The 7,294-nt window shown below is 48.1% G+C and overlaps 1 long non-coding RNA gene across 1 annotated transcript; it reads left to right on the forward strand.

Moving 5' to 3' along the window:
* The first annotated feature begins 89 nt into the window (after window positions 1-89).
* LOC115282853 lies at window positions 90-6,925 on the forward strand. Its single transcript, XR_003904772.1, has 2 exons — window positions 90-290; window positions 6,728-6,925. It is a non-coding gene; the product is annotated as an uncharacterized LOC115282853 (long non-coding RNA).
* The last annotated feature ends 369 nt before the right edge of the window (window positions 6,926-7,294 follow it).

The raw sequence follows: 7,294 nt of genomic DNA on the forward strand, positions 1-7,294 counted from the left end.
GGGGCGGGGCCAGGAGGGCAGGGGGCGGGGCCAGGAGGGCAGGGGGCGGGGGCAGGAGGGGCGTGGGGCGGGGCGGGACCATGCTCTACTGGGCCAGGATTGAGCCTGGCAGGATTCAAGCTTGGGAGTCGAAGAGGGAGTCTTGGGTGATGAACCCTGCATTTTGGGTTCCAGCGCTGAGCTGAAACCTTAATGGCTCTTCGTTGGTGTAGAGGTTGACAGCGGATCCGCTTACCACAATAATGAAGTGTCGCAACTTAGCCTTACCACCAGCCATCAGATGCCTCCTGGTACGGTGTATTATAAAGTAGCATCGCGTGCGTGAAATTCGTGCCAAAAAATTCTGTATCTGAATTTAGACACGAGGAAACATCAGACAAATCTAGAAAGTGATACATTTTATAAGACAAGTGGCTGGGGCTCTTCAAAATTGTCAGTGACCAAAAGGTGCGACAGGGAGACTGTTCTAGATATAATGTGTGGGCCTTGCCTAGAATCTGGTTTAACATTTCAAAAGCACCTATAAACAGACATTCTTTTTTTTTTTTTAACGTTTTTTACTTATTTTTGAGAGACAGAGAGAGACAGCATGAGCAGGGAAGGGTCAGAGAGAGAGACACACACAGAATCGGAAGCAGACTCCAGGCTCTGAGCTGACAGCACAGAGCCCGATGCCGGGCTTAAACCCACGAACCGTGAGATCATGCCCTGAGCCGAAGCCGACGCTTTATCCAACTGAGCCACCCAGGCGCCCCTAAAAAGACATTCTTAAGCCAATTGAAATTTTGATTTTGGATAGAATATATTAGGTATTATGGAATTATTGCTAATGTTCATGGGTATGATTATGTAGGGCAATGTCTTTATTCTTGAAAAAGGTTTTTAATGTTTATTTATTTTTGATAGACAGTGTATGAGCAGGGAAAGGGCATAGAAAGGGAGACACAGAATCTGAAGCAGCTCCAGGCTCTGAGCTGTCAGCACAGAACCCGATGTGGGACTTGAACCCACAAACTGTGAGATTATGACCTGAACCAAAGTTTGGACCCTTAAGTGACTGAGCCACCCAGGTGCCCTTATTCTTGAGATGTACACTGTGGCATTTAGGGGTTGTCTTAGTCTGCTCAGGCTGCCATGACAAATACCACACACTGGGTGGATTAAACAACAGAATTTAGTCTTCCCACAGGTCTGGAGAGTGGGAGTCTGAGATCAGGGAGCCAGGATGGTTGGGTTCTGGCGAGAGCCCTATTCCTGGATTGCAGATAGTCACCTTCTCGCTGTGTCCTTATATGACCTTTATGAGGTTGCATGCACACAAGGAAAGAGAGAGGGGAAGCTGTCTGGTGTCTGTTCTTATAAGGACACAGATCCCATTATGACCTCATCTGACCCTTCCGAAAACACAAATCTCCAAATACATTGCGGGGGTTAGGGCTTCACCATATGACTTTTGAGGGATACAAACATTCAGTCTATATCAGTTAAGGAACATGATGTTTGTATCTTACTTTAAATAGTTCCAAATACATATACATTTAAAGAAAAAAATGCTAAAGTAAAGGGGCCATATGTTAACAGCATGTAGGTGTGTATTGAATTATTCTTTCAACTTTTCTGTATGCTTTTAATAAAAAGTTGGGGGTAGAAATTGGGTCCTTGAAAATGACTATGTGTTCAGATCTGAGGTTCATAACAGGGTGAGCTTGGTTAAATGTCTTAACCTCCCTGAATCTGTTTCTGCATCTTAAAAATGGGAATAACACAGTTACTATGAAAATATGCACCAGACATATTGTTTGCTCATAAGTTTTTCTTGAACGCCAGGGCCACTGTAAATGATTTCTCCTCTGTGGGTCTCACATCCTCCTCGGACTCCACCCTCCTTTATTGAGTGTTTATCATGTGCCAGGCTCTAGGCCAGAGAGGGGGTTTTGTAAGGTTTGAGCTTGCAACTCTTACCCACCTTTTACAAAGTGCAATTTCTAGCCACGCAAAGTGCCTGGTCTGGTGGCTCAAGCTATTCAATAGCGGGGCTGAGATCTGAGAGCAGGGCCTCCAATCCCAAGTCCAGTGACCATAAGGGAACATACCATGGTAGACTGATGTTGGGAGTACCTGTGTGTGAGGTTTGGTAAGGTTTAAAGAAGGTTCTGTGAAAGCCCCCTGGGACCTAGAGAGGCCCATGCCAACGTGGAGGCCTGTGAGAGCCCGTCCCCACGAGTGGGTCTCCCATACTTCTCAGTCTCCAAATTCGACACGACATGGCTCACTGGGCTTCGTTCCCAACTATGCTTGTGCCGACAAAGTTTACATTTGGGGAAACGGAAATGTTCTGAAATATGACTCACCTTCCAGGAGTCCTGGCATCTCTGCCGTTGTGTCTGCTTCCGTCACAATCCCCGTGGGCCCCAGTTGCTTCATAAATTACATGAGAATCATTCCTGCTTCAAGGGTCCAGAGATAAACCCGAATATGAAGCATTCTCTAGGCAACTGGCCTTTTCTGCTTGGAAGATCTGAGTCCTTCAAATCCAAACCTGGGAAGCCTTGTTTGTTCACATCATTTGAGCAATATTTGAAATAGAGTTTACAGACTTCTGGAGTGGCCATTACCTGGACTGTAGAAATACATTTAAAATTTTTCAAAAAATGTTTATTCTTGAGAGAGGCAGAGTGTGAGCAGGGGAGGGGGACAGAGGGAGACACAGAATCTGAAGCAGGCTCCAGGCTCTGAGCTGTCAGCACAGAGCCTGACGCGGGGCTCGAACTCACAAACTGCAAGATTGTGACCTGAGTTCGTCAGAAGCTTAACCAATTGAGCCACCCAGGCACCCCTAAAAATATATTTTTTAATTTTTTAATGTTTATTTAAAAATGTTTAATGTTTTATTTTTGAGGGAGAGGGGGAGAGACAGAGCATAAATCTGGGAGGGGCAGAGAAAGAGGGAGACACAGAATCCGAGGCAGACTCCAGGCTCTGAGCTGTCAGCACAGAGCCTGATGTGGGGCTCAAACCCACAAACTGTGAGATCATTACCTGAGGCGAAGTCAGATGCCTAACCTACTGAGGCACCCAGGCGCCCTTTAATGTTTAGTTTTGAGGAGTGGGAGGGGGCAGAGAGTGAGGAGAACAGAGGATTCGAAGCAGGTCATCTTGTACACTGGCAATTCATGTAATATTGTGTGTCAATTATACTTTAGTAAAAAATCAAATCAATAAAATAAAATAAAATAAAATAATTTGTCTCTTGCAAAACCCAAACCTTTCGATCACCTTCCCTCACGACTTCCAACTTATTTGCTTTTCCTGGGGGGCAAATGACTCTCCAGGCTGCCTATTCTTGCTATTTTTTCCTCCCTTCCCTCCTGAACCTGCTCTGATCCCAACTTGCTACCATTCCATGAAAGCCACTCTCATCAAGGTCAGAAAAGTGAACTTCTCGTATGTAGCCATACATTGTAAGTGCCATTGAGATAGAAGGCACTGCCGTATGCGGCCTCCAGGATGCAGTCCGCCAGTTCGCCGCTCATTTCTGGCCTCATTGGCTGTTCCTTCTGTTGTCTCCAGTCCTTCTGTCGCCAGTCTTCCTCCTGTGCATGAGTTTTGCATGTTGGAGGCCCCTCCGTCTGCCCTCAACCCTTTGGGGAGCTCACTGCATCTCATGGTTTTAAGTCCCCCATCCAGATGCTGATGCCTCTCATATTGTTTTTAAGTTTATTTATTTTGAGAGAGACAGAAAGGGTATGATCAGGGGAGAGGCAGAGAGAGAGGAGAGGGAGAATCCCAAGAAGGTTCCACACGGTCAGTGCACAGAGCTTGACTGGGGGCTCAAACAAATGAACCGGGAGATCAAGACCTGAACCAAATTCAAGAGTTGGATGCTTAACCAATGGAGTCATTCAGGTGCCCCTTACATTAAAAACAATTTTTTTTCTTTAAGATGTATTCATTTTTGAGAGACAAAGTGTGAGTTGGGGAGAAACAGAATCTGAAGCAGGCTCCAGCCTCCGAGCTGTCAGCACAGAGCCCAACGCAGGGGTCAAACCCAGGGACCACGAGATTATGACCTGGGCTGAAGTCAGACGCTTAACCGACTGAGCCACCAGGCGCCCCTTACATTTTTACTCCAGTCCAGACCCTCTCCTGATCCACACATCACTACTACTTGCGAGTCTAACGCACATTTATCTAGACTTACCACATCCAAAGCTGAGCTTCTGCTCTCCCTCCAGACCCATTCCACCCACAGCTGTTGCACCTCAGACTGACCAGTTGTTCACCAAATCGATTCCCCTGTCCCCCCAGGCACCCAAGCGAGGCCACCTTTCCCCCCCTTGCAGTTGGCTGGGGCCACTGATCAGGGAAAGCAATGCCCACTCCTTCCAGACCCTGCGCATGAGAGAAAGACGATCACTTGACCCTCTGCCTTCCCTGAGACAGTTGTGGAAGGTGGGTACAGCCGCTGCCAGCGCATCCCCGATGACTGGTGATGACTAGCGGAGAACCCGTACCCACCTTTGCCAGCTGGGTTTGGTGGGAATGACCAGCGGACATCCACTAGCTCAAGTCCGGAGAGTTCAGGTTGTCTCTTTCGAGCAGCTGGAACATATAACTGTTCTGTTTATTTTTTAGAGTTTATTTATTTAGAGAGAAAGAGAGAGAGTATGAGCTCGGGAGGGGTAGAGAAGGAGACAGAGGATCCCTGAGAGCAAAGAGCCTGATGCAAGGCTGGAACTCACGAGCCGAGTCTTGAGATCATGATCTGAGCTGAAGTCAGACGCTTAACCTTGACTGATCCACCTGGATGTCCCAACTGTTCCTTTTTCTGAGATTTATCCCTTTGGCATCCATTCATTACAGGGCCAATAGTTTCAACTGTATATTTTCTTTATTCTTGATGCTCTGGCGTTTGTGGCCTTGCTGACGGAGGAGACACTGCCCCTCCCAGGGCCAGCCAGTTCTTAAAGACAGCAAAGGGCTCCCTACTTCCCATTCATGTGCAAACCACCCATGTACACCCCACGCCTCCAGCCACCTCCTTATCAAACGCTCACACAGCAAGCCAATGTCCCTCACCCTGATCCCACCACCGGAGCCAGGTACTAGACAACTAAGGACAGCCACATGCTCCCAAGGCCCACTGGAATTATTAGAACTAGTCCATTCTAAATTCTTTACCATGCCCTGACTTGTCATTCCCCTGGAAACCCCAATAAAGACTCTGGCCTCAGCTTTCCTTCTATTTTGTGGCCCAAACGTGGTGGTCCCCATGTGGCCCTATGTAACACGGCATGCCCCCTCCTCCTGGGAGATGTTAATAAAAATCTTTCAATGGCATTGGCCTCTCTGTCTTCACTCAGTCACCTCCGTAAGTTAAAATTCCATAGGAAACAAATGACGTAGCAACTTTACATGGTGGCCACTCCGTCCTCTGAGAGACCTTGGAATCATTCAGAACTGCTCCTTGCTGTTGTTACATTTGTTGTTACATTTCTCATCCAGTCCATCAGCAAATCCTTTGTTTTTTTTTTTAACATACCCTTTTTCTTTTTTTAAGTTTATTCATTAAAAAAATTTTTTTTAATGTTTTATTTTTGAAAGAAAAAGAGAGAGAGACAGAGCACTAGCAGGGGAGGGGCAGAGAGAGAGGGAGACACAGAATCCGAAGCAGGCTCCAGGCTCTGAGCTGTCAGCACAGAGCCTGACGCGGGGCTCGAATCCACGAACTGTGAGATCATGACCTGAGCTGAAGTCGGACACTTCACCAACTGAGCCACCCAGGCGCCCCCATCAGCAATCCTTTTGGCTCTACCTTCAAAACACATGTGCAGACGAGGACCACTCCTCTCTTCTCTGCTGTGGCACCACCACGTCGCCCAGGTCCACAGTGGCCTCCTGATCGCTGTCTCCGCTTCTGCACATGCTCCTTCCGTCTGCACACCACCTACCAAAATCCTTTACAGCCTACATCGGGTCGCGTCCCTCCCCTGCTCACATCTTCCAGTGACGCCTGAGTACAAGCCAAAATCCTTATCATGACAGGGATCAGTGAGGTCCTGCAGGGGCTGACTCTCCGTGTGTCTCCCTCACTGTCCCCCGACAGCCATGTTCTTGTTACCTTTGCCCTCGCCTCCTCCTCCTCTTCGGGTCCTGCTCCTCTAGCACAGCTGGCTCACTCCCTCGGGAACTGGGCCGTCCCTTTCTGCCTGGAGTGCCCCTCATCACACATCTGCTTGGCTCACTCCCCACCTCCAGGTCTGACTCAAATGTCACCTGCTCAGTGTGGCCTGGCAACCCATACTCCTCCCCCATCTGGTGCTTCCAGTCTGCTCTTTCTTTTCCTGTAAGGCTCATCCCTTAACAACACATCTGACATCACAGGAGTTCTTTTCTGTGCTATTGTGATGCAGCCCCCCCCTTAAGAACATAGTCCATTCTTGGGCTTTGTTGTGCAAGGAAGGATGCACCCCAGCACACCGAACAGCAGCCAGCACGTAGTTAGTTTAGCTGAGAAGCATTTGCCAAGGGGCGCCTGGATGGCTCCATCGGTTAAGCATCTGACTCTTGATTTTGGCTCAGGTCATGATCTCGCAGTTCGTGGGCTTGAGTCCCGTGGCAGGCTCTGCGCTGTCCACTAAGGATCCTCTCTCTTCCTCTCTCCTGGCCCCTCCCCTGCTTGTGCTCGCTCTCTCTCTCAAAATACACTTTTTTTTTTTTTTTAAAGCATTTGCCTATTGAGTGAAAGCCCTGATGAAGACAAGCACCAACCTAAGAAACGAAGTTCTAGATGGGAGTGAAATCTTCAGTGGCTCTGTCCGCACATGAGCCAAGAATATCAGGCTGGCGTTTGCTATTCTGATGTCATGATACTAAAAACCTATGTTGCCTCCACTCTCAGTAAACCAACGTCCCAAGCCTGAAAGACCTTGTCTCATTTCTGTGGGACGCCCAGCCCTTCCCTGCACACTGGTCATCTGGGAACTTCCAGGCACTCGGGAGGTTGTGATAAAACTGGTCTGGGGCACTGCGGGACAGAGGAATTTTAAATAAATTAGGTGATTCTGATGTTCAACAGAGTTTGAGAAGCACTGCTCCAGGTCGGTGCCAGTTCGAGAAGGCGTGGAAGGAAGGAGCTGTTCAGTGAGCAAATTGCGAGAGGAATGAGGACCAATGAATGAAGCAAGCTGAAAAATCAGAAGGGGAAAAAAGGCAAAATGAACTTGAATTTCAGCCTCTGCCTCTCTACAAATGAAAAGCCTTGCATGTTTTGCTTGCTATGTGCAAGTAGGGA

The sequence above is a fragment of the Suricata suricatta genome, chromosome 17 (assembly GCF_006229205.1).
Source record: "Suricata suricatta isolate VVHF042 chromosome 17, meerkat_22Aug2017_6uvM2_HiC, whole genome shotgun sequence".
Lineage (NCBI taxonomy): Eukaryota > Metazoa > Chordata > Mammalia > Carnivora > Herpestidae > Suricata > Suricata suricatta.